The sequence below is a fragment of the Astatotilapia calliptera genome, chromosome 3, assembly GCF_964374335.1.
Source record: "Astatotilapia calliptera chromosome 3, fAstCal68.1, whole genome shotgun sequence".
NCBI lineage: Eukaryota > Metazoa > Chordata > Actinopteri > Cichliformes > Cichlidae > Astatotilapia > Astatotilapia calliptera.
In genome coordinates, this window is record NC_137424.1 from 3,877,515 (window position 1) to 3,905,165 (window position 27,651).

Genomic DNA, 27,651 nt, shown 5'->3' on the forward strand with positions numbered 1-27,651 from the left:
ATTTGGACTCCGTGATTGTGCCCACCCCCAAGATCCTATATGTATGTGTAATGAGAGTGTGAATAATGTGAATGTCTAAGTTGTGGGATAAAATTGAGGCAGAGGCAGCCAGAAGGGGACAGAGGGGGGGGGGGGGTAGCCTCCTCTGCACCCTGGTGACATACCCCTACTCCAAGGCCCTGCATGTGTGGGTGGTTGTGGAGGAGCGGGAAGAGGGAGGCAGCTGGAGATGGGGAGGGAAGGAAGGGAGGGGCAGGTAACCCCTCCCTGGTGCCAGCTCCCCCGCTGACCCCAGTAGGCACTCCCACCCTTCGCGACCCGCCAGGGAAAGGGGGCCCAGGCCCATCAGACCGGGGCCCAGTGCAGTAGCGCCCCCCGGCTCCACAGAGCCCTGGACAGTCCACCCAACCCCACCACAGAGAAAACTGCACCCACCCCACCATCCACTCATCTTCCAGACTACATAAGATGGTAAATGCCCAGGCTGAGATCTTCCTCCACCTCTCCTGTATCTCCCCCTCCTGCAGAGAGTTCCTGAAGAGAAGAAAGCTCCTGCAAGATGTGACCATCCCCCCCAGTTGAAGAATCCCCCCAGGCGGCTCGACGCACCGGCGGCACCCTGCTCCAGGGCCGGGCCCCCATGAACCCACCCGCCCACAACCCCGGCAACACACCAACCAGGACCCAAGCCCCCGAGGCCCGGCCCGGGCCCCAGCCCAGAGACGGAGCGCCCCCAGAACCTCACGCCCATCCCGGACCCACCCAGGGGCAGCCAGGTTGCCAGGTCAGTAACCCACGTCCGTCAGCACAGACCCTCCCCTAGCCCCACTGCACGCAGCCGCGAGGAAACAGTCACCTGAGAGCCAACAGAGCCCCCAACCGGACGTGACCGCTACCCCGGGTAGAGCCCCCCAAGGAAGATGCCTCCGGGGAACCCCCCGACGCCCTAAGCCTTTCCCTACCCCCTCACCAATCACAACAGTGAAGGCGGGACCAAACTATGACCCCCCACCCCCACTAGGTGATGGAGCTGATAAAAGGGGCCCAGAGCAATTGATCTAATGTGGTGGCAGAGGCTGTGTCAAGACTAATGTAATCTAATAGATAATTTCTATATTGGTTAGAATTAAGATTATTTTTATTTTTCCAGTTCATGAGGACTGTTTTCTTGGCTATGCATAGGGCAGTGAAGATCATATGGGCTATATTCTTTTCTGAAGTGACATTATCTAAGCTGCCCAGTAGACACACTAAGGGGGAAGTTGGAATGTTACATTTCAGACACTTTGATAGGTCTTCACATATCTCGCGCCAAAACTTTTGCACTGGTGGACAGAACCAAAGAGCGTGGATGTAATTGTCTGGTGTATTGCCTTGACAGTGTGAGCAGTTGTTGGAAGATGTAAAGCCCATCTTGAACATCCGATGACCTGTATAGTGCACTCTATGTAGTATTTTGTATTGTATTAATTGCAGACTCGGATTTTTAATTAATTTAAAGGTTTTTAAGCAAATCTGAGACCAGAAGTTTTGGTCTAGGTTGACTGATAAATCTGCTTCCCACTTTGCAGTAGGGAGGGATATTGATTCATCTAATTTAGAAAGTGTTCTGTATATTTTAGATAATAATTTGGGGGATTTAAGAGTAAGAAAATGTGCCGCACTTAGTGGTGTTTGTAATTCAACTTGACTGAGGTTAAATTTCTTTTTTACTATGGATTTAATTTGTTGATATTCTAAAAACCTTGTCTTGTTGATCCCATATTGTTCAACTAGTCTGTCAAATGGAATAAATTCTGTTCCCTCTAATATATGTTCTAAGTATTTAATTCCTTTACAACTCCATTCTGGGAAATTAATCATATTATTGTTTTGTAATATGTCAGGGTTATTCCAGATAGGTGTACGTTTGCATGGGATTAATGAAGACTCCGTTATTTTTAGGAACTCCCACCATGCTGTTAGAGAAAAGCTGATGTTGATACTTTTAAAGCATTCATGTCTTTTGATGTTTGAGCTAATAAATGGTAGGTCTGAAATCTCTAGATCCTTGCATAGTGCCTGTTCAACATCTAGCCAGGGCTCAACTAAGAAGGTATGTTTTAACCATTCTGAGATGAACTGAAGCCTGTTGGCTAAGAAGTATTGGTGAAAATTAGGCAGATCTAATCCTCCTCTATCCTTGGTTCTTTGTAGCGTTTTTAAGCTAATACGCGGGGGTTTATCTTTCCAAAGGAATTTGGAAATATATGAATCCAGAGATCTGAACCAATCTTGTGATGGTTTGTTAGGGATCATCAAAAATAAGTAATTTATTTTTGGCAAGATCATCATTTTTATAGTGGCGACCCTTCCCATGAGTGATATGGGTAAAGATTTCCATCTAGTCAGATTTCATCGTGTTCAACTCTGGACCCAAACTGGCCAAGAGAGATCCTGAGAGAGAACAAAGGACGCGACCCTATGTGATAGCCTTGAGGGAAACGAGCTGGCATCAGGAACAGGCTACTGGGTTGCGCACACCGTGCACCCATGCCCAGTATCCTGCTAGCCAATATTCAGTCCATCGAGAACAAGTCTGATGACCTCAGGGCCAAACTTAAGTTCCAGGGAGATATTCGGGACTGCAACCTCCTTTCTTTTCGGTTTACTGCATGGACAGAATAATGGATCGGGAAGAAAAGAGGTGGTGGAGTGTGTTTGATGGTGAACAACAGATGGTGCGACAGCGTGAGGATTTCAGCATTTCTCCACTCACATGCTCTTGCTCACCCAATCTGGAATTTTTGATGATTAAAAGTTGCCCTTTCTATATTCCTTGGGAATTCACAGCGGTCACTGCCTGCATTGTTTGTATTCCGCCTTACGTGGACTCGGACACTGCCTTATGTGAGCTACATGAGGCTCTCACACAAAACAAGCACTTCACCAGGACGTTATTATTATGAGAGATTTTAACAGAGTAAACCCCCAATGCACATTTCATAACCTTCACCAGCACATCACCTACCCCACCAGGGGCACTAGACATTAGACCACCACTATCTGGGACTCTCCACCATTTGACCTTAGAACTGAAGAAGCTTCTCGGATGAGAGGTGAAATGTCTTCAAGTAACTTAAAGAAGTCCAGACGCTTTTCTTTGCAAGCTCCTTTGACTACGATGACCTGGATGACTGAGAACCTTCACAGACATTAGACCACTGCTACACCCCGTTCAAGAACTGCTACCAAGCACAGTCTCTGCCGGCATTTGGAAAATTGGACCGTCCTGCCATTTTCCTAATGCATGTTTAAGGAAGGACCAATCAGGAGGGAGGTCACACACTGGATGACCATTCAATGACAATGCAGACCGCACTGGATGACGCAGACTGAGACATGTTTCAGCGCAGCTCTGATGACATCTACATGTTTATGGAAGCAGTTGTGGATTTTATCGGGAAACTAGCGGATAATACAGTGGAAAGAACTATCATCCAAACATTTCCGAATCAGAAGCCGTGGGTGAATAAAAACTTCCACGATGCTCTGAGACCACGCACTGCTGCCTACAATGAAGGGCTCATTTCTGGTAATATGGACCAATACAAAGCTGTGTCTTACAACGTGCGCAGCATGGATACAAAGACAATGACGAGCTACGGGGAAAAACTAGAGTCACGGCTACAACAGTGCGACTCTAGGAATATGGCAAGCCATTAGTGCCAAAATTCGCCACTTTCCTAACCCGTTTGGTTAAGAAATGGCGTAAAAAAACGCCGTTTAATTATTCAAAACGCTGAAAAAAACGGCGTTCTGTTCCGACAAACGCCGCTTTTTCCGCCACTCGGATGGCGCCCTGAACGCACCATCCGAGTGACGTAAAAAGCGGCATTCAAAGACAGACGGAAACGCCGTTTTTTACGCTACTCGGCACAAAACGCCGTTTTTATGCATCTTTGAATGGCGTTTTTTACAGCGTTCTCTGCCAGCTGTAACGGCGTTTAAAACGGCGTTTTATTGAAATTATGCGGGGGCACTCCCCATGGTTCCCTCATCCAATTACTTTCAACTCATTTCACCCAATCAAAGAAGAGGAAGTGCAGACCACACTAATGCATCACCGATTCACCTTGCTGCTAAGTGATTGCCTATTCAGTACCAGTGCTTGTCACAGTATTCACTTGTATTATAATCCCACTATGCATTTTGATGTGTTTAAGGCATGATCGAGCAAACAAACGACAGAATACTTTTTCTGAAACCTTAACTGTGTTACCTGTTATGGCAGCTAACAGGTAATGAGCACTTCTGAGCTTCTTTCTTATTTTCCTCTTTACTTCTCTTAACCTTTAACTTATGTCTTAGCAATCAGATCCTGCCATCTTGCATTACCACTTCGTGCTAGTTATGTTGACTTTTCTCTTCTTTTGTCTCCACTTTTTCCACCCGTGTTTGGACACTCGGCGCGTGGCTCCTTTGTTTACATTAGGGATCAGCTGCTAGCGCTGCACCCTGCAGCTGCGCTACAGGCAGACAGACCCTACATCCCCAATGAGGGAAGAAACGGGGGTGATGTCTCCCGAGGACACCTCACACACCATCTCTCCTTCCTGTAATCACTTTAAATGTGAGCTCGCTCCCTGATGTGATTGAGGAGCTAATGACGCTAACCCGGTCACAATGGCAGTATCCCGGCACTGCCCGGTACTCCCTCTGTGAGTAGGCTGCCCGGCTTCCAGCTGCTGCGGGCCGACTAGACGAGAGACAGCGGTGAGAGGAAAGGAGGGGGTCTGGCGGTGTTTGTTAAAGACAGTTATGGTATCTCTGGGCACATCGCTGTGAAAGAACAACTCTGCAACACAGACATTGAGCTATTAGCCGTTAGCATCCGTGGAGGCAGCCTGTGACTCTCTGTGGTCCGCAGACTGCAAACGCAATCTCCGAGAGCTCTTCTTCTAATATCAGGGGACTTTAATCATGTCTCGCTGGACTCCACACTGCCCACCTTCACCCAGTATGTGACCTGCCCCACTGTAGGCAATAAAACATTGTACTTAATGCATGCCAATGAAAAAGTGGCATACAGTTCATCACCTCCCCCTGCCCAGGGAAGATCCCATCGTAACCGAGTGTGTCTTGTCCCTGTGTGCAGCCCTTACTGTGCAGGGAGCCACTAATCACCCACGCAGTGCAGAGATGGTCCGCGGAGGGCATATAAATAAATAATAAAAGCAAGTAAATGACAGTATGCTCTTTTTTCTTTTTTTTCTTTTCGAAACAAGTGGAGACATTAACTTTGATCAAAATTCTTTCCCCTCGCCATCTCCCTCCTAAGTGGTTAAACTGTCACACTGCTAGACTGCAACTGCACTCTTTGGTATCAACTTCTGTAATCCTGTAATTTCTGTGTAAAAGAATTAGATTGTGTATTATATTGTTAGTTTATACACCTGTGTGCATGTGTATTTATGTATGTCCATACACACAGATGGATTGTGTTTTACTTTTTTGTGCTTGAGAGACGCCCTCAAATGGAACCTAATTCCTTGTATGTGTTTGCGCAAATACTTTGCCAATAAATGCGATTCTGATTATGAGATATTTCCCTCTGTGTGGCACACACGAGTAAATTAAGTAGAAAAAATGTCATGTGTATAGCCTCTTTTATAATTGTTTTTGGAAACCACAAGAAGAGAAATATGTGGCATTCCCTTATGTCATTTTACATCTTCACTGTCAGTAGACAATTGTGAACATATTTTGATCTGGATTTTTTCCCTTAACTCAATAGAGTTAGAGCTGTTATGGAAAGAAGTGTGAACTTGAGAAACTGAACCAGTTAAAAAGAGTATATTTCACTGATGTTGTGAAATAAGTAAATGTAATTGATGTGAATGAGGAACCAGCTGAACAGTATATTGAAAGCTCATGTTTAGTGTTTTATAGCATTTATTTGTGTGAAATAAATCAGACTCAGACACGTTCTGGAGGAAAGCAGAGACGCATCGTGTCTTCCTTACTCTGCTCTTCACCTGCTTTTACAGGTAGCATATTTGTCATCGAGGTCTTCATCCTTGGGACCCGTAACATAGTAACTTCTTCATTGTGATACTTCTATAGTTTTCCCATTTTGTGAGCTGTCGATGTGGAAAGTGTCTCAGTGACACATCCACATGAAAACGGCGTTACCTTCGTTCATTTGCACGTCAAATGAACGAGCTGTTTGGACTTTAACGTCACAGCTGATGCTTCGATACTCGAACTCAAGAGTTCAGCTTCCACTCAGAGGTACAAGTACACACAGCAAAGATAAACGTGTACACAAGGTGGAACCCACAAGTGCACAGCTCCAACCAGAGATGGGCAGTAATCCGATTACTTTTTTCAAGAAACGAGTAAAGTGAGGGATTACTATTGCAAAAAATGTAATTAGATTACTGTTACTTTCCCGTAAGCACGCTGCGTTACTGCATTACTAAAACCGCAGCTGTGTGCAGATGAACAATGGATAATCCATCGAGTGTGGAGAGAGTGTGAGCGTGCAGCGTTTAAAGCGTGGAAGCACTGACCTTACTTTGAGTTTGACTCTGTAAAAAGTGACAAAAACATTAGCATCCGCTGTTCACTGCGTGGGAAGAAAACATGCTCACTCACTATGTGTTAATGGGCATGCTTATTTATAACTTTGATAAAATGTCATAAAAATAATTCCATGCCAGCTCACCATTGGTGATCAGGTAGTTTCTGTTCCAGTTCCAGTCCCATAAATCATGAAGCTTGCTGCCAGAAAAGCTTCAAATCTCCTTTGAAAGCTGTTTGTGGTCTTGATTGTGGGAGCTTCAGTTGTCTGACTCCAGCTGCCACACAGTGCTCACTGATATCATTTGCAAAAACCCCAGTGTGACAATATTTATCAGTGAAGCAGAAATTAGGAAGTGACGACTTTTCTTTGAACATTTGCTAAGGCTAAGCTGTGCTTTCTACCACAGTTGGGAATTTCCTGGCTTACAACAAATTATTGTGTCAACACCGCATAAGATTTCAAACTACAGGAAAATCACTGGAGTTATAAGAGGCAGACAACGACACACACACCACATGCATGCTGTTGCTATTTATTGTGGATTAACCTGTCAAGGGCAAGAACAAAAGAATTCTGCCTCAAATACAGGAAATCATAGCTTTCCTGTATTTCCTCCATTGTTGGCATGCTGGTTAGTGCTGTTGCTCCACAGTAAGAAGGTCCTGGGCTAAATTATCCATGAATGTAAACGACTGTGTGTTTCTATCTGATAGACTGGTGAGCTGTCCAGGGTGTACCCTGCCTGGTAACCTATCACTTCAGGGTTATTTCCCAGCCCTGCTGCAACCAGGATAGAGATAGGAGGATGGTGGTTGTTGTAGACCCATTCAATTTCAATTGAAGGATTAAAATGTTCCAGGAGCTCAACTTACTCCATCTGAACATGTTTCAATCGTGTTTTATGAACACAACATGCAGGTTTACTGAATATGAAAAGGTTGTGTTGATTTAACTCAGTTGTTTAAGTTTCTGCCAAAGCAAAACCTTTGTGTGCAACCAGTGTCCACTATTGAATCAAGTAAATCCAACATGTTTTTGTCAGTGCAAAAGGAGTTACGGTGCCTGTATTCCTGCACAATATTGTCCCGGGAGGGAGGAAAACTTTCTGGTGAAGTTTTGGTTGATTTTTGGGTTTTGCTTGACACTAGGTTGATTTTATCAGTGAGGTTTGGATTGTTTTCTTTCTCTAAGAGAGAGAAAGATGGTTTTATGCTTGGACATGTTTGCAATGGGCCCCAGTATTTGTTACTTTATTAGTATTTTATTGGTTGCGTTTGTTTGTGCTTTTGTTACAGTGCACTGAGATAAGAACATCTGAGAGGTGTGATCCACCGGTGGTGATATTTTTGTCAAGGATCGCTGTGTGGCAGGCAGGATGAGGACCCAATCGCAAAACTCACAGAGACAGGGGATGAACTCAAAAAACAGCTTTATTGCTGAAGAGGCAGAACGTAGGAAAATACAAAACTAAACTGGGAAAAGTAAACTAACACTCGGAGAGAGACACAGGGAAATCCACACAGCATGAGGGAGAACGCGACGCCGAACAGAGGGAGACGCAGACAGAAATACACAGAGGGTTAACGAGGAAAGTGGGAACACACGGGGAACACAGGTGACACTGATAATCATAACAAGACAGGGCGGGGTGAACTGAACATGACATGTACAGGCGTGAGAGTCACAAAGTAAACAGGAAGTGCACAGAGGTTCAGACAGGAGGAGAGAGAGCACGGGGAAAACACAGACATAACGGGCTGGGGAAACATGGAATAAAACATAAGGAGAGACGAGGGCTCACAGAGGGGCACACAGGGGGTAAAAACCATGAAGGGAAAACACTTAGGGAACACCACAACAGGGCAACTCAGGAACATGGCCTAAATAAGGAACGAAATACAAAAATACAAGAAAACTAAGAACACTGGGCCAACATGGCCCAGGACCATGACAGTACCCCCCCCTCAAGGGCTGGCTCCCGACAGCCCAAACCCGAGAAACAAAACAAAACAGAGAACACCCCACCAAGGGCGGGAGGCGGGGGACCAGGACGGAGGGACCAGAACGGGAAAAAAAACAAAAACAAACAACAGAAGACACAGGAGCACATGACCACAGTCCAAATAAAGTTCAGGGGGCCGACCCAGAGCCCACAGGCACAAGAGTTCACGGGGCACACGGTCGGGGGGCCGACCAGGCGGGTGGCGATGCGGGGGCCGGACCAGGCGTCGCTGCAGAGGCTGGACCAGGCGGAGCAGAAGCAGAAGGTGGCTGGATGGGCTCCTCGGGCCCTCCAGCGGAGACGAAGAGGTGCAGGCCGGGCTGACCTGAGCCGCCAGCGGAGACGAGGAGCGGCTGGAGAGGTTCCCCTGAACCCCCAGCGGAGACGAGGAGCGGCTGGAGAGGTTCCCCTGAACCCCCAGCGGAGACGAGGAGCGGCTGGAGAGGTTCCCCTGAACCCCCAGCGGAGACGAGGAGCGGCTGGCCGGGCAGGGCAGAGCCGCCAGCGGAGACGAGGAGCTGCTGGAGGGGTCCTCCTGAACCCCCAGCGGAGACAGATGCAGAGCCAGCAGGTGCAGAGACTTCTGGCTGAGGGGACGCTAACTGTAGCTGCACAGGGCACACAGTCGGCTTAGGATGCAACGGCTGGGGCTGTGCAGGGCAAACAGTCTGTCCAAAGTTTGTCAGCACCACGCAGTCCTCAGCTGGCGGAGAAGGCTCACAAAGGCTTCCAGCTGAGGTTGGCAGTGTCTGAATGGGTTGCTGAGCGATTAACTGAGTTAATGACTGTGCTGAGGACAGAAGTGCAAGTTGTGGTTGTAGTGATGGTGGAACAGCAGGTAGCTGAACTGGTGACTGAACAGGTGACTGACTCTTGGCTGCTCTCCTCCGAGGGACAGGGACGGGTGCTGGGCCTGGCCGAACACCAGCCGTCCCCACCCGAGAAACAGCTACGGGTGCAGGGACGAGCTGGGCTCTGGCTGCCTTTACCCTGGGGGCCGGTGTAGGTGCAGGAGCTAGCTGGACCTCTGTCGCTCCCACCCGAGGAACTGAGACGGGTGCAGGAGTCGGCAGGGTCACGGCTGACCTCACCCGGGGAACCGGAACAGGAGCAGGCAAAGGCTGGGTGTCCATCAACCCCACCCGAGGTACGGGTGCCGGGATGAACGGAGCCTTTGCCAGACTGGGGACAGAAGCAGGGACAGGCTGGACCTCAGCCACCCTCTCCCGAGGAACTGATACGGGAGCAAGGGAAAGCTGGGCCCGCGCTGCCCTGGTTACAGGAACTGGAGAGCGAAGCACTGGAACAGTAACAGTCACTGGGTGAACTAAGTTGTTGAAGCCAAACACAGTGTCAGTCAACAGAGACTTATGGTGGGCTGGTTCTCGCAACTCTGCTGTACTTAAGTTGTCCATGACATAATTAGCAGTTTTGGAAAGAGTGGGTTTAGGAGCAGCCTCAGGTACAGGAGAACTCACACAAGCAGCGTCTGGACAACCTGAATGTGAGACAATACTACACACAGTTGTATGGGATGTAGCCTGAGACGAAGTGCGCATAGAGTCCATGAAACCTGGCTGAAAAGTGCGGCGCACAGAGTTGAACTGACATGACCGGGGAACAGAAAATTTAACCTGTGCAAACAGCTCTGCAGTGCTTAAACCAAGATCGCTTGCCAGTCTATGTATAGCGAATGGAGCCTTGCGGCTCTTAACCTTAGCAGGTATTGAATACACAGTTTCAAGGAGTCCACGAGGAAAAACAGAGACAGTCTCTTGCTTAGCAGGCACGAGAGAAGGTGAGGTTACACAGGTAGCATCCGAGCTAGCACTTTCGAGTTGTGGCACAGAAAAACTCACAGCCTGAGAAACTGAAGGAACCACACTGGGAGTCACAGACACAAGAGCCGGTTTAAAGATTAAACTGTTCATAGCAGAGAAATGGCTACTAGTCTCTGTGTCACCTGGCTCAGGCAGAACGCTAGGCGTAGACATTAAGATGGCTGACTCAGCAACACAGGTCTCAGTAACTCTTTGAGGAGCCAAGAAAGCAATGGCTGGTTGAGGAGTTGGCTGGGAAACATCAGAAATGTATAAAGACAAAACAGGCTGGACTATGAAACAGTCACTAGAAAGAGCATCAGTTACAAAACACTCAGTCTCAGATAGTTCGGCTGATGATGGTGGTGGTGTGCGGCTGAGTTCAGACTGGAAAACCTCAGAGTGTACAGGCTGGTTAAAACAGTTCTGCGGGGCTACGATGCTAGTATCAGCATGTAGATGGGTCTGGTGTGAAGCAACAGTCCTAGGTTCAGTTAAACCAAAGAAATAACTGTGAGCATTACCAGAATCAGAGGGCTCAAGAACACAAAGGTTACTAGCGAGAGCAACCGGTGAATGATCTGACACTGAGGTGTCTAAACTGGGAAAAGTAAACTAACACTCGGAGAGAGACACAGGGAAATCCACACAGCATGAGGGAGAACGCGACGCCGAACAGAGGGAGACGCAGACAGAAATACACAGAGGGTTAACGAGGAAAGTGGGAACACACGGGGAACACAGGTGACACTGATAATCATAACGAGACAGGGCGGGGTGAACTGAACATGACATGTACAGGCGTGAGAGTCACAAAGTAAACGGGAAGTGCACAGAGGTTCAGACAGGAGGAGAGAGAGCACGGGGAAAACAGACATAACGGGCTGGGGAAACATGGAATAAAACATAAGGAGAGACGAGGGCTCACAGAGGGGCACACAGGGGGTAAAAACCATGAAGGGAAAACACTTAGGGAACACCACAACAGGGCAACTCAGGAACATGGCCTAAATAAGGAACGAAATACAAAAATACAAGAAAACTAAGAACACTGGGCCAACATGGCCCAGGACCATGACAATTTTGGTATTTTGTGAGTTCCCGATTTAACAAATCAGCTCTTTAATCCAGACCTGAGAGGTTGAACTTTAAAGCGCTATAAAATATTCTTACTGGAAACAGTGGCAAAGTGTTTTTCTCCATGATTATAATGGGCTTGGGAGAAATTCACTTATATGTGACATTGATCACATGAGAAGTCCTGAGCCTAAAAGGATTGCAGCGAGTCAATCCAGTCCAAAAACAAGGAGCTGTTTTCCTTTAAAATGATGACGTCATCTTGCTGGTGATGGAGGCTCGAATAGGCTGCGCGTGAGACTCCATTATCAGCAATATCTGGTATGAATGTGTGTGGATGTATGCATGTGACTGGACTGTGATGGACTGACGACTAAAAGTTTAACTGACTTGATACTGAGACAAAAACGGTGCCGACTTTAGGATTAGTGAATGTCCACAACAATTCACCCAGCCTGTAGAAGAAGGGTGGAGGTTTTGTCTTGCTTTGTTTGTGCAGGAGCAGAAGGATGACAGAGACTAAAGGGGGAGGCTGTAGCTTCACATGAGTGTGAGCTGCAGACTGAACCCTTTGGTTGCTAATGTTGAGTCACTGATGTTTGCATTAAGAAAATTGTGTTTTATTAGCTGTGTTTTAATTAAGGTATCACATTATATTGTTGGGAATGTTAAATGCTAAAGTGAAGAAAAGCTTTGATTTCACTCATGACTGAACATGTTATTATTAACCATAGCAGGCCACTGTAAAGAGTCAATTAACTGTTATAGAGGAAAAAAAGGCCAAAAACTCTGTTAATACCTATGAATAACAGGCAATGATAGACTTGTCACATTCAAAATAGAGATATGTAATAACAAACACGGTCCGTGTCATTTAGGTTCTCCATTGAAATAGTCAATCATTTAGAAAAGTAGAATATATATATATATATATATCTCAACGCTGTTTCTCAATAATATTAAAAACCTAAAAACTATTGTTGTGGAAGATAGAAGTCACTGTGACAGCCCTCTGACTGTGGAGGACGTTTGTAATCCTATTGCTGCACTTAAGGCCAACAAATCTCCCGGCACAGATGGTTTAACTGCAGAGTTTTATGAATCATTTTCTAATCTCCTGGCTCCGTTCTTACTGCAGCTTTTCATAGGAAGTGTAGAGAATAACATCCTCTCTCCTACTCTTACTCAGGGTCTCATAACACTTATTCCAAAGCCAAACAAAGACTTACTTCTTATTGATAATTGGAGACCCATCTGTCTGCTCAATGATGACTATGAGATTATGGCTTTAGTACTTGCTAACAGAATGAAAGAGTTCTTGGACACAATTATCGATGAGACACAATCAGGCTTTATGAGAAACAGACACCTTTCTAAGAACATGAGACTGGTTTTAGATCTACTTGATTACTCTGATTTGGTATCTGACTATAGCTTCATTCTCTTCCTGGATTTTTAAAAGGCTTTTGATACAATTGAACATCAATTTATTTTCCACTCTTTGGAAAAATTTGGCATTTTTCTGTAAAGCTATCAAAACCTTGTACACGAATGGCAATAGCTCAATTAAAATGATTAAGACTCCACCCCGAGATTTGACCTGTTATACAAAGAATCAGCACAGCTGATAAGGAGCTCATCATCAGCCAGCTAGCTGATGACACCACACTCTTCTTGAAGAATGCAAATCAAATCCGTCCAGCCCTTAGTGTTATTAGTGATTTCTCTGAGGCATGTTAATACTTTTAGCTATTTTATATCCATAAATGTAAGTTTATTAATAAAACACCATATTTCTGCCGTTTTATAAGGATATGAATTGTACATACAATCAATTTCAGACTCAACCAACAAAAAGCCTCTCAGAACAATATTTATATTGTAACAGTTGCTATTGTAATGCAGTGTATCACCACATGGCGGCGCCTCCTGTCTCACGACTGGTGTCACCCCCTTTTTGTTCTTCTTCGCACTCCTTCTGTAATGGATGCTCCCGTGTGTACGCGGACTAGTGTGCTCTTTAGTAATGTGTGGTAGAGGTAGCACTTTTATTTTTGATATTGTAAATAAATGAGTACTTTTTGGAAAGTCAGAAGCTGTTGCTCATTCGCTACCCACCTGCACACCCCTGGCTTCATCTCCACTGCACGTTACAACTGGCGCCCGAACTTTTTCCCCTTGGACTTCAGACGATTTTTGCATCCCACCAAGGATTCTTCTCTTCTAGCACGTGAACTGTCTCGGAAATCCCCCCAGTTTTGCGGACGCTCGGACGTTTTCTCCAGCCATGGCCGCAGCCTCAGCTCAGGTGGGACCCGACTAATTTCTGGATACCGTGGTGTGCCGCTGCTCCGCTTGGGAGAAAGAAAAGGAGAGAAGCTGACTCCGCGACGCGAATGGACTCCGTGGATTTGTTATTTGTTGTTGGTTTCGTCTTCTAAGGATTAATTTTTCTGTGGAGAGCCTGGACATGAACATTTCTGCTGGCTTTTCATTCCCCTTTCCCTCTGCTGAGACTAACTGTAGCACATGTAAGTGATAGCTTGGCCGACTACAACCGTTGGTGCTGGTCTTCAGCTCAGTATAACGAAACGACTTAAAACTAATCTTGCATTGAGCTCTAGTGTTGCAGACATGCTATTGTAATAACATGGTTCTGATCACTCCAGTCTAATTTCGGTTGTTGGGCGAAATTTTATGTGGTTTTTCTAAATTTAATCTTGAACGCAGTTTTGTCTTTCTAGTCTGACCTAACTGACTCTTTTACTGCTATATCAATAACTGCGCTGTGCCCTGGAGCGGCTTAATTTTTTTGAAATCGCAATGGCACACTGCCCAGATGACTCTGACTCAGTCATGGAACTTACCTCGTTACCTATGTGCCAGATAGTTGAAAATGTGACTCCTAGCCTTAGCCAACAAGTGGTGGAGTTAAGAACTGAGGTGAATAAGCTTAGTGATTGTTTATGTGACTCACTGAACATACAGCAGAGTTTACTAAGGCAGTGGGACCAACTCACAACGGGGAACTCTCCCCCTCCTGCAGTCCCACAGTCTCCTGTTTTCCCAATGGCCACATCGACACCTCATGTTCATGTGATGGACAAAACTGAACCCACCAACAGTACCAATCCGTTCCTGCCCAGCAACCCATTTCAACCTACAAATCCTTTCCTCCCATCTCACTCACTTGAACTCAGCAGCACTTCCAGAGTGATTGCGGCAGCTTTACATCACGCAAAGCTGGAGCCTCCTGTGTATGCTGGGGACGGAAAAGTGCAACCTGAGGACTGGTTAAATGCAGTTGGCACATACAAAGCCTCATTGAACCTAACTGATGGGCAATTGCCAAACGAACTGCCACACTTTCTTGCAAAAGAGCCCGGGAAATGGTTCAAGGCACTGAGCTCCCACATCACATCATGGGCTCAATTCTGTCAACTGTTTAAGACAGTTTTTCTGCCCTCCGACAACCAAGAACGCATCCTGAGAGGAATTTTGGATCATGTTCAGGCTCAGGACGAGCCGCTCCCAACCTTTGTCGCCCACATGTTGAGTGAGTTTGACAAACTGAAAAGCCCCCCACCTGAAAAAGACAGAATTGACCTAATTAGTAAACATGCTCTCGAAAAATACAGAGTTGCCCTGTATGGCGCTAATGTCACTTCTGTAATGGACCTGCTGCTACGCGCTCATGAGCTTCACTCAGTGCTTGGACCACAAAGACCACAGCCTGCTTTATATAGCAAAGACAACTATAAGCCTGAACCTTACTGCTTCAAATGCTCTCAGCCAGGGTTCACTACACGCACCTGCCCAAACTGTAACACCCAACCTCATTTGCCACAACGAGCCTCGAACACCGCTAGGCCCAGTCCAGCCATTGCCAGCACCTGGCCCCTCTGACCCTGGCCATGAAAAGGGGGAATTAAGCAGCACCACATCCCAGCCACAATACAGGCAGTCGAGAAACTACAGGGGGGGGGGGGGGGGGGGGAGGACATTTCACAGAGGCCAACCTTCCCCCAGTTACTAACGGAGCCTCACACGCCCGATTCACTACAGGGTGGACACAGTCTTGGACACTTGGAAGACAATTTTTCACAAGTCCACTGGAATACCCCACTAAGAACGAAAGTGAACTTCAATGCTTCATCTGTGGATGCTACCCTCGACACGGGTGCTTCCCTCTCGGCTGTACGAGCAGATCTCATTCAAGTAAATGACTCTTACCCTAGAAACACAAGTGTGTGGAATGGTCCTGCAGTTAACCTCGCCAATAATGCTCCCTGTATCCCTGTTGGTGTTATTTGGCTCAATATTGGATTCATGAACAAGAACTTTTACCAGCGTTTTGCCATAATACCAGATTTGTCCTCTCCTTTCATTCTGGGAATGGATTTTATGGCAAGAGCTTCTGTTTCTATTCACATTCCCACTAGAACAGTCTACATTGAGGACATCCCCTGCCCACTCGCAGACAATGAAGAGGACCTTCAAAATGATTACTCACATTCACCTGGAACACTGATGTCTTTGGACTTGGTTCGCTCAGACTTAACAGCCAAACTATCTGAAGCAAGTCTCTCAGAGAACAACAAGGATGCTTTACTAAATCTGCTCAGCAAGTTTAGCTCCTTGTTTGATGGTCAACTTGGTCGAACGGCTCTCACTGAGCACGCCATAGAGACTGGCAATGCAACACCTGTCAAACTCCCACCCTATCGCACGTCACCTGCTAAGAAACGTGTGATTGAAGAACAAGTGCAACAAATGTTGAAGGACAACATCATTGAACCTTCCACAAGCCCTTGGGCAGCTCCTGTAGTCATTGTAAATAGAGCGGCCACGGAACCAAGGTTTTGTGTGGACTTTCGAGGGCTCAACCAAGTTACCCAAAAAGACTCTTATCCCCTGCCTCGTGTAGATGAGTCTTTGGACTTTCTGGCAAGAGGAAAGTTTGTCTCAACATTGGACTTAGCGCGAGGCTATTGGCAGGTTGCTGTAGCAGAGGACTCGAAGCCTAAAACTGCCTTCATCTCTCACTGCGGTCTCTTCCAGTTTCGGGTGCTGCCCTTTGGGCTCTGCAACGCACCTGCAACTTTTCAGAGACTCATGAACTCTGTGCTTGCTGGCCTCATTTACAAAACATGCGCAATCTACCTGGATGACATTGTTATCGCCTCACCTACCTTTGAACAGCACTTAGTGGATCTCGAGGAGGTGCTGGGCAGACTCCAGGCTGCTGGCTTGTCATTGAAGCTTAAAAAGTGCCAATTCTGCCTCGATGAATTCACCTTTCTCGGGTACCGCATCACATCATCAGGTGTTAAGCCCGATCCGGACAAAGTAAAGGCGGTTAAGGAGTTTGATACCCCAACCTCAGTGAAACACGTCCGTCAGTTCCTTGGCTTGACTGGCTATTATCGACGCTTCATTCAGAATTATGCCCGCCATGCCGAACCTCTTCACGCCATCACCAGAAAGGACAATGCTTTCCACTGGGACGACAGCTGTCGAAGGGCCATGGACACTTTGAAGGATCATGTCACATCAGCCCCGATCCTGTCATTTCCAGACTTCAACCGTCCCTTTTCCATTCACGCCGATGCATGTGACATTGGTCTTGGGGCAGTGTTGATGCAAAAGGATGACATGGGTCGTGAGTACGTTGTGGCTTTTGCTAGTCGCTCCCTTCACAAAGCTGAACTCCCCTACTGCACTTCAGAGAAGGAGTGCCTCGCTGTGATATGGGCTCTGGAACACTTCCGCCCATATGTTGAAGGTGTTCATGTTACTATCTTCACTGACCACAACAGTCTCAGGTGGCTCATGTCTCGTCAAAACCCAACGGGCCGACTCGCCCGCTGGTCACTTCGTTTGCAGGACTTTGATTTCACAATAGTGCACAAACCTGGTGCACAGAACAAAGTTCCCGACGCACTGTCACGCAACCCTTTGCCTCTGACCTGTGACAGGCCGACTGATCTTTTACCAGATCATGCTGTTATGGGCAGCCTGGACATTCGTACTCTGCCCCCTGACATTCTGGCTGACCGTTCACAATTCAGACAGCTGCAGTTAGACGATCATGTCACAGGTCCACTCCTCAGAGACATTGAAGCACACTCTCTGAACAGCTCGGACAACGCCACCTTGTTACAGTATGTTGTGTATGACTCTCTTTTGTATCACAGAGAACCCAAGTCCACATGTGCTTTGCACCCTTTGAAAGAGCTGAAACTGTTTGCCCCTACTTCCATGAGAGGCACCTTGCTGGACTATTACCATGACCACCCCACAGCAGGCCACTTGGGTGTTTCTAAGACATTGGCTAGACTGCGTTTTAGGTTTTTCTGGCCCAAAATGGCAGTTGATGTGAAACGCTATGTGATTTCATGCTCAGTGTGCCAACTCACCAAGCCAAGTCAGAAAAAAGCAGCCGGTCTTATGGTTCCCATCGTCCCCCAGAAACCCTGGGAGTATGTGAGTGTGGATTTTGTTGGGCCACTTCCCCGCACCCCCACTGGTAATGCTTATTTGATCGTGTTTGTTGACTATTTGACTAAATGGGTTGAAGCCAGTGCTGTCAAAGAAGCTACATCTCAGGTAGCAGCTGGTAAATTCGTCACTGACATTTTTGCTAGGCATGGTACACCCACTTACCTCATTTCTGACAGAGGGTCTCCTTTTGTGAGTGAGCTTTTTGAACATGTTGTTTCTGCCTTAGGCTCGGTGCACAGACTCACTACGTCATATCACCCTCAGACAAATGCTACTGAACGCGTCAACCGGACTCTGAAAACTGCAATCCGCGCTTATGTAGGTCATGGGACAAGTTTCTCCCTCAGATTAGCTTTGCTCTGCGCACCACCCCCCATGACAGTACAGGTATGACTCCTGCCATGATGCTTTATGGTCGTGAGTTAGACACCCCGCTTGACCTTATCACTCAGCCTTCTACAGCAGGTGTTGATGAACCGGGTGTGCCTTACCCTGAGACTCTGAGAGCCTCCCTGCAGGAAGCTCACGACCACGCCAAAGCAGCTTTGGACTATAGCCATGACAGACAAAAACATTACTATGACTTGAGACATCGACATGCCACGTTTCGTGTTGGTGACCTTGTGAGAGTTAAGACGCACCCCAGGTCAGACGCTCAGTCTAACTTTACTGCTAAACTTGCACCACTGTTTCAGGGACCATTGTGCGTATCTCAGAGACTCAGTGATGTTAATTACAGGCTCACTTGGGTGGACTCCGGTGTGGATGCAGGTGTTTATCATGTTGTGAACATGCAACCGTTCCATACCTGGGACTCTCTCACTTCCAAAGAACATTCTGTTTCATTGCCTGCTGAGAGAGAGACCGCAGAGGGTCTGAACTCTGACTCTCAGGCCCACCCTGGCCCCCCTGCAGACACTGACATTGACTCTGAGCCATTCCCCTTTGATTTACCGGACATTGACTTGATTTACCGGACATAATGTGTGGTAGAGGTAGCACTTTTATTTTTGATATTGTAAATAAATGAGTACTTTTTGGAAAGTCAGAAGCTGTTGCTCATTCGCTATCCACCTGCACACCTCCGCGGCTGGCTTCATCTCCACTGCACGTTACAATATGTTGATTTTTTTCGCCTATTCATATCATAATTTTTTTACTCCTGGTTCTGTATGTTCATGTTCTGTTCTTTTGTAAACTTCATCTGTTTGTATGTTGTATACTCATTGTGTTTCAATAAAGTTCGATTTAAAAAAAGGTACGTTCTAAACGAAGCTTCAGACGTCACTGATCACGTGACTCTGGTCAAACGAATCAAGCCTCGACACGGTGCTTCTGAAGCAGCGCGTTGATCTTTCTGACACACGCACCGGAGCGTCAGCTTCAAGCGGACCATCACTACGTCTCACATCTAAAGGTGTCAAGGTAACTTTGAACTGAGTTCAGTCAATCTGGAGTTTTTCCAAGTTTTCTGTTGCTCTCTGTGAGAGAAGAGCGTTAAAGGCGGGGCTCTCCAGAGTCCAGCAAAACAGGAAACCACAGCTGGGTGTGTGTAAGTGTGCAAACCAATAGAATGCATCGTGGTGGGGGGGCATCACGGGCAAGAAAAAAATAAAAGAATCGGTCGTACCCATGCTTCCCCGACATCATGCCAACGCATATTGGGAAATTCGTAGGCACCGATCGGTTTTCTATCAGCCATTTGATGGGAGTAAGGGCGCCCTCCGTTTGCGAGGTGCGCCTGCTGCTGGCGGCACAGGGAGGAGAGGGCGGGGCGGCGGGGAGTCTCTGGCTGGCTGGAGCGGCATTTAATAACCAACTCGCAAAACAAAATAAAAACAACACAACAAACAGATATTATGATACAGACTTATAATCTGCACCCATGTTTTTTCTAAATTCTATAAAGTGAGCGCGAGAGCCCTCGGTGCGCCTGCGCGCTGCTGAAGTCAAAGTAAACTTTATTGTCATCTCCGCTACAGACAGTCCAGCATATAGAGAGACGAGACGACGAGGCTGCAGTTACAGCGGTGCAAGTAAACAAACAATAAATATAAGAAGAGTAAGAAAATAAATCTACACTTTAGGACTCGGGGTAAAAGATCAATAACAATTTAAATTTATAATTTACAGTTTGATGATTTAAAGTCTCACACAACCCGTCAAAAGGGGCGGGGCCGGCTGCTTCCAAGTAGAGCACATTTCATTTATAATGATGTAAATCCAAGCCCATCATGGATTCACGATCTGAATCCTGGGTTGTGTGAAATCCCAGAAATCAACCTTAGACAAAGTGAATCTGTGAACTAAGGTGTAGGTCTGTTAGGTTAATTGTGCTGATCCTCGGATTGGGGGATTTGTGTTTGTACTGGAGCGCAAAATTCAAACCAATGGAAGATGGACAAAATAAGTTCAAAGCCATCAGGTGCTCAGGTTAGAAAAAAGAGAAAAGATGCAGGTAAGCAGACGTGTGATTGGATAATGGCAGCTCATCCTGAACCAGTCAGACTAAACGCCAAACAATACATTATGTTACAGATTTTAATATTAATTAGTCATTGTTACTTGTTGATTTGTCCTTTCCTCATTGTGTGACGAATTATGACGACTGTTTGGTAGCTGTTATTGTCTCTCTCTCTCTCTTCATGTGTGTTTCTCTGGTGAAACAATAGTTTTGTGTTAATGTTAGGGCTGCACGATTTTGCATAAAATGAGAATCATGATTTTTTGGCTTAGAATTGAGATCATGATTCTCTCATAACAATAAATAAACATAAAACAACAAATGTCTCACGTTTTGTTGTTGCAGCAAAATGTTGTCCTGCTTGAAATTCCGTCTCCACCGTTGCTCGACGCTGCGTGTACAGAGCAGGTAGTGCAACAATAGAAAAATAGTTGCGGGACGGCACTGTGTAGCGTTTGTCTAAGGTGTTGATCGTTTTCTTAAATCCCTCGTTTTGCACAGTGTTGATGGAGCCATATCTTTGGTCAGGTGATAAGTGATAGCCTCCGTGATGTCTTTGTGCCTGCGGGAGTTCGACGTGTATAGGGAAGCGCTGTATAAGGTTCCGGTTATTGATGTTTGGGTGGTTGAGCGGGACGGATTTTCTCCTGTCACTTTCTCGTCATCCCTGACGTGCTCTCCGTTGTTTTTTCCCTGCTAATTTTAGCATCACACGGCACAGCTTCTGTATCACGTGGTATAAGGCTCCGCCCTTGTCATTTGTTGAGCAGGAAAAGTGAGCGCTTGTTTTCATGCAGAGTACGTCCCGGAACAAAATGTGAAGTTTTACAAATCACCACTTCTTTAGTTAATATCATTTCAGTCTCAGACAATCTCGTTTCTCTTACAGAGGTTGAATGCACCTTCTGCGGATGGCGGTACCACACAGTGTGCGTGGACTTCCCCTGCACAGAAGGCAACTACAAATGCTGTGAATGCTAAATAAAGAGAAACAAATGATCCCTGTTGTCTTTGCTTGATGATTGGTTTGAGTCTTGACAATCCACATTGCTGGTGTTGCATCTTTCAATGCCAGCAATGGCAGGTATCAGTGCTCAAACCTTTTGTGTTTGTTTCCAACAAGTTGCCCACCTCGGGAAACAAAAATGTGTTCTTTTACTTGTCAGATGAACATATGAGACACTTTGACTCTTCAGTGCAGTGTGGAGCCTAACAAAGATCTGTTTTGTGTCCCAGCTGATCAGCAGGAGGAGGAGAGTCTGACGGAGCAGCAGAGGAACATTTTCAGCTACTTGGACTCAGCTCAGCCACTACAGAGGAAACAATGAGCTCAACACAGAAGGTGACAGACAGAGCAGGACCATATGACCAAAGATATTTATCACCATATACATTTGAACATTTGCCATGACGATGTAGCTGACGATAGAATTGACACCAGACAAAATACTTTACAGCTGCACAACTTTATTAAAAACCCATCAATGTATTTTCACTGAAACAAGTAGCTGTTGTTTATGTGTTTATGTACTAACAGCTGGAAACGTTTCATACAGCTGTGTTTGACAGAAATGAAGGAGAACATACTTAGTTCATTTGTTTCTACATGAGCTCTGTGTGATTTGATGAGTATCTGAGGCTGAGACCACAGGACTGTGAAACATGATTGTTGGGCTTCATTTCTGTGTTGAACAGTCGTTTAAGATTAGCTGTAAATAACAATTAGCTGATGTTGTTCATGAGACTAAAGTCATCTCACTGTGGTAATGTAAATATAATATGGCCAATATTATAGTTATTATATTGTTGGCATTACTAAATTTGTCTCAATGCTTACATATATGTGTAAAGAGCAAATGTACGAGCTGTGATAACTGTGTCTGATAGAATGAAGAGTAAACTGATATATGAAATATTCCTTTATTGGGTGAGAAAATCAGACCCTGTCATAACTGCTTTAAGTCACACAGAATAGATATCAGAGCCTTAAACAGGCTGACTTCTGCTAAATGGGTCAAACTGGGCAGAAAGTCTACAAACACATAACATCCTTATAGAATATGATGTAACACTATAGATCAACTTAGCTCAGAATATATAAAGCATATAAACAGTTACAGCAACATGATGCAACACACACAGCAGCTACTGATCCAAAATACTCAAAGCTTCATAGTCAAAGGAGCTTGCAAAGAAAAGCGTCTGGACTTCTTTAAGTTACTTGAAGACGTTTCACCTCTCATCCGAGAAGCTTCTTCAGTTCTAAGGTCAAATGGTGGAGAGTCCCAGATATAAGCCTAGTGGGAGTAACCCCCCACAGAAGGACAAAAGGACCCCCTGATGATCCTCTAATCGCCTGAGCCAAGGTGTGAAACTGGGTGTGATCAGCCAGAGTTTCGGGTGAGTTCATTGTGAAACCTGGCCCCACCTTGTCATATGAATTCCTGAGATCAGATGGCCCAGGATGTGAGTGGGCGTTAAGGCGTCTGGGAAGGGATCTCAAAACTGGATTATAGATGGCAGAGAGTTGGTGTCGTAAACCCCCACCTCTGTTCAAAGATGGTCGCTCACAGTGGACATAGATGCTTCTTTCACTCCTCTTTCAAACCATCTGTCCTCTCTGTCCAAAATGTGAACATTGGCATCCTCGAAAGAGTGTCCTTTATCCTTAAGATGCAGATGGACTGCTGAGTCTTGTCCTGTGGAGGTGGCTCTTCTGTGTTGTGCCATGCGCTTGTGAAGTGGCTGTTTGGTCTCTCCAATGTAGAGGTCTGGGCATTCCTCGCTGCACTGTACAGCATACACCACATTGTTAAGTCTGTGTTTTGGCGTTTTATCTTTCGGGTGAACCAGTTTTGGTCTGAGTGTGTTGCTGGGTCTGAAATGCACCGGAATGTCATGCTTGGAGAAAACTCTCCTGAGTTTCTCTGATACACCGGCTACATAGGGGATAACAATGTTGTTGCGTCTATCCTTCTTATCCTCCCTCGCTGGTGTCTGGTCTTCTTTTCTGTGCCTCTTTGCTGACTTTAAGAACGCCCATTTAGGATAGCCGCACGTTTTGAGTGCTTCCTTTACATGTGTGTGTTCCTTCTTTTTTCCTTCAGGCTTAGAGGGAACATGTTCTGCCCGGTGGTGTAGGGTCCTAATTACTCCAAGTTTGTGTTCCAGAGGGTGATGGGAGTCAAAGAGGAGGTACTGGTCCGTGTGTGTGGGCTTCCGGTAAACTTCGATGTTGAGGTTGCCGTTCTCTTCAATGTGCACAGCGCAGTCCAGGAAAGGCAAACAGTCGTCCTTTGTGTCTTCCCTGGTGAACTTGATGTTTTTATCCACAGCGTTAATGTGCGCAGTGAAGGATTCCACTTCTTGTGTCTTGATTTTGACCCAGGTGTCGTCCACATATCTGTACCAATGGCCGGGTACTCTTCCTTTGAAAGAGCCAAGAGACTTCCTTTCCACTTCCTCCATGTAAAGGTTGGCTACAATAGGTGACACGGGGGAGCCCATGGCACAGCCATGTTTTTGTCTGTAAAAGCCTTCGTTGTATTTGAAATATGTAGTGGTGAGGCAGAGGTCTAACAGGGTGCAAATCTGATCGGGTGTGAAGTTGGTCCTGTCCTCCAAGGAGCTGTCTTCTTGTAGTCATTTTCTGACTGTCTCCACGGCCTCCGTGGTGGGTATGCAAGTGAAGAGAGAGAACTGAAGAAGCTTCTCAGATGAGAGGTGAAACGTCTTCAAGTAACTTAAAGAAGTCCAGACGCTTTTCTTTGCAAGCTCCTTTGACTACTATGACCTGGATGACTGAGAACCTTCACAGACTCAAAGCTTCATAGAACTGAAACCAACATTTATTTTTAGCTCCATCCTGCTGCTGATACAGACTTTAGGTTTCTGAACATTAAACTTGTTGCTGCCTTTCATAGTGTGTAACTTGAAGGCCCTGAGTGCTTTCTCCCACACTGGAAACACTGGGATGATCACATTATTTGAACATTACCTAATAAGACTGATTCAGCACAGACAGTTATGTTAAACTTTCCTAGCAGTCCTTCACAAACAGGGAACAGTCTGTCTATTCTCTCCATCTGTCAGCTGCTGCCGGCTCTTCCTCCTCCTCTTCCTCACACACTGCTGAGTTTGTCCTGGTGGATCATCAGGGCTGCAAAGCCTCACAGATGATGTGCAGCAGTGGCTCCCTCAGTCTGTCCTCACTCTGGACTCTTGCAGTCGTCACACATGGAAATCAAATGTGTGATAAGCTGCAGGATTCAAACACAAGTGTAACTTATAAACACATGTTCATACTTTTATTCCACAATCAGAGAGAAAGAAACAGAGAGAGAGTGCAGGACAGACAGACAGGTGACAGTCTCAGGTGTACACACTGCTACACAACAGCACCAGAGAAGCAGGATTTAGTGTTTGTGTTATTACGAGTGTAAACAAGAAGAGTTCCAGATGGTGCAGTGGACACATGTGTGACTGCTGTGATTAAAGCATCTTTCTTTCAGCTTAACGAGTGAACCGTCAGCTCGTTCAAACACACGTTAAAGTGCGTTTGGCTCGACACCACCGAACAGAGGCAGCAATATAACACAGCTCACATTAACAGTGCAGTGAATCCTGCTTGTGTCGTGATGTTCAGGACTGCAAACCGAGCAGCATCACTGACTTTCAGCTTGTTGTGTTTGTGGATATATGACTGACTTTAATTATCCACAAAATCATCACATTCTCTGTCAGATGAAGGTCGACTATTGAACGGCGTATATTTTAAAGGCTTTAAAACCAAGTTAACGCTGAAAGTACAAACATCACTAATGTCACATAACTCTGCCGACAAGGCATAGCTATGGCTAAGAAATGCTCTTTGTGTATCACTTCTTCATTATGAAAGATGTCATTAATGCACTAGTAATGTCTCATCTGGAGTATTGTTCCATCATTTGGTCAGCAGCTAATAAGACAGATCTTAACAGACTTCAGTTAGTCCAGAATAAGGCGTCCAGATTAGTGTGAAGATGTTCATACTATACTAATATTGATAAAATGCATAATAACCTTTCTTGGCTTCCTGTACAGGCTAAAATATTCTATGGCTTACTTGTAGTTCTAAAGAAAGCAATTCTGTTAAACACACCACATTTATTCTGCTCAGCTGCAGTATCCAGATGAAATACATCATCATATTACACAGTTTTCAACAAGCTGCAATTTAGTAAATGCTCGAGTTAAAAGTAACATTTTGTAAAACTGTTACATTTAGAGAAACTTTTAAGTGGAATAAGTTGCCTTAAAAAATTAGAGAATTATTCAAAACTTCAATGAACACTTAAAAGCCGATTTACAGAGCTTTTAGTTGTTGTAAATATTGTAAGACATGATTTGTTTTTGAAATTTGTGTAATGTGCCTCAATGTTATTGATATTATTATTATTGATTGCTTATATTTGAACAATTGTGAAACCTCACTGTGGATGTAAGAGTGAAATTATGTGGATATCTTGAATCCACTTTATTGTGTAATATTTTATGTGAGTATTTGACGGAAGACAAGCAACATCTGTTGTGGAAGCTGACGGGGTTCCTTTAGAATAAACAAACATAGGATTTATTATCACTGAATAATTCTGTATAAATTTATACAAATTATAGAAATATGTAATAGGAAACAACAAAATAATCTAAATTATAAAATAATGTGTGTGTGTGTGTGTGTGTGTGTGTGTGTGTGTGTGTGTGTGTGTGTGTGTGTGCATGATTTTAGTGTTTGAACAGTCATGAATTATCTTTAACAGCAGGTTGGATGTAATGTGTTAGAACTACCAGCAGGTGGGGATAAGAGACCTTTAAGGTGTTTGGTGCCACGCTCCACCTTCAGGTTTAAAACTAGTGTTAATGGAGTTTGAAGGTTGAGTTTGTTCCACGACTGCATTTCACTCACTGCCTCTGTTTGTATCTCTGTCACTGCAGGACCAACATGGAGCCAGAAGTCAGCGCTCTCAGGAGGCCGACAAACCTCACAGAAGAAAGGGAGAGAAAAAACACACCTGTGACGAGTGTGGGAAGGGTTTTACTGTGAGGTAGAGGTCTGCATTCCCGCGGCTGTCCCACGGGAGCCGCGGGACCCGACCAGATTTCTTGCGGCGTGTGAATAAATTTCCAAATAAAATGCGGTAGCGGTCGGTAACTCTGGTGTAATTTGAACGGGAGCGCCCGGTCTGAAAATATAGCGTGCCTGACATTTTTTCGGAACAGCATATCTGTGATTTCCTCATTCTAATTGAGCACTGGTACAGCCAGTGCTCACGCCTGTTACACGCACTGAGCGCATGGATCAATGCTTTTTGCACGTGCATTTTACTTGCACAGTCTGTGACTCTGTGCGCGCATCACCTGCATCAGAGCGCGCTTTACCAACATGGCAGAGCAAACTGAAGATACAATTTCCTTGAAGGACGTTCAGCTGGGATTAGACAACGGTCAGTTTACTTTAAGGAAACCCACATCAGGCAAGTCTGATGTATGGGAGTCTTTTTCATGCGTCATAGACGCAAATGGAAAAAAATTACCCTTTGTACAATGCGATAAATGCCTCAAAGTTTTACCCTTTTGCAGTCACAAGACTGGAACCTCAGGTTTAAGGCGGCACTCATGTCCCATCACAAAGGGGCAAACAAAACTGGCATTTACTAAATCTTTGCTGGTGCCAGAGACGTTTAAAAAAGAAACCAGAGACAAATGTGTTCAGTTTGTTTGCCAAGACATTCGACCGTATAATACCATCTCTGGAAAAGGCTTCACACAGCTGGCCCAACATTTGGTCGACACAGCAGCAAGAATAGGAAAATTCGATGTCTGTGAGATACTACCACACCCCACAACAGTGTCAAGAAATGTTGAAATGAGGGCTCAGAGTCTATGTAAACATGTTGTGGAGGAAATCACTGCAACAATATCGAAGTTTGGATGCGCTGTTACAGCAGACATATGGACAGAAACATGTCGAAAAACGTCCTTTTTGTCTGCAACCATCCATTACGTTAATGAGCAATCTGAGCTACATTCAAGAGTGCTTTTTGCTGCCCCTTTTGACCCAAGCACCTCAAAGACAGGTGAAAACATTCGAAGGCACCTGCTGCAGAATCTCAGAGTGTTTGGCATTGATGCGACAGACATGGGCAAAAAGATTATTTTTGTCACAGATCGTGGAGCC

At 45.5% G+C, this 27,651-nt stretch overlaps 1 long non-coding RNA gene across 1 annotated transcript; it reads left to right on the forward strand.

Moving 5' to 3' along the window:
- The first annotated feature begins 5,792 nt into the window (after positions 1–5,792).
- Positions 5,793–26,467, forward strand: LOC145424597 (uncharacterized). Its single transcript, XR_013905677.1, has 3 exons — positions 5,793–6,029; positions 21,672–21,777; positions 26,409–26,467. It is a non-coding gene; the product is annotated as an uncharacterized LOC145424597 (long non-coding RNA).
- The last annotated feature ends 1,184 nt before the right edge of the window (positions 26,468–27,651 follow it).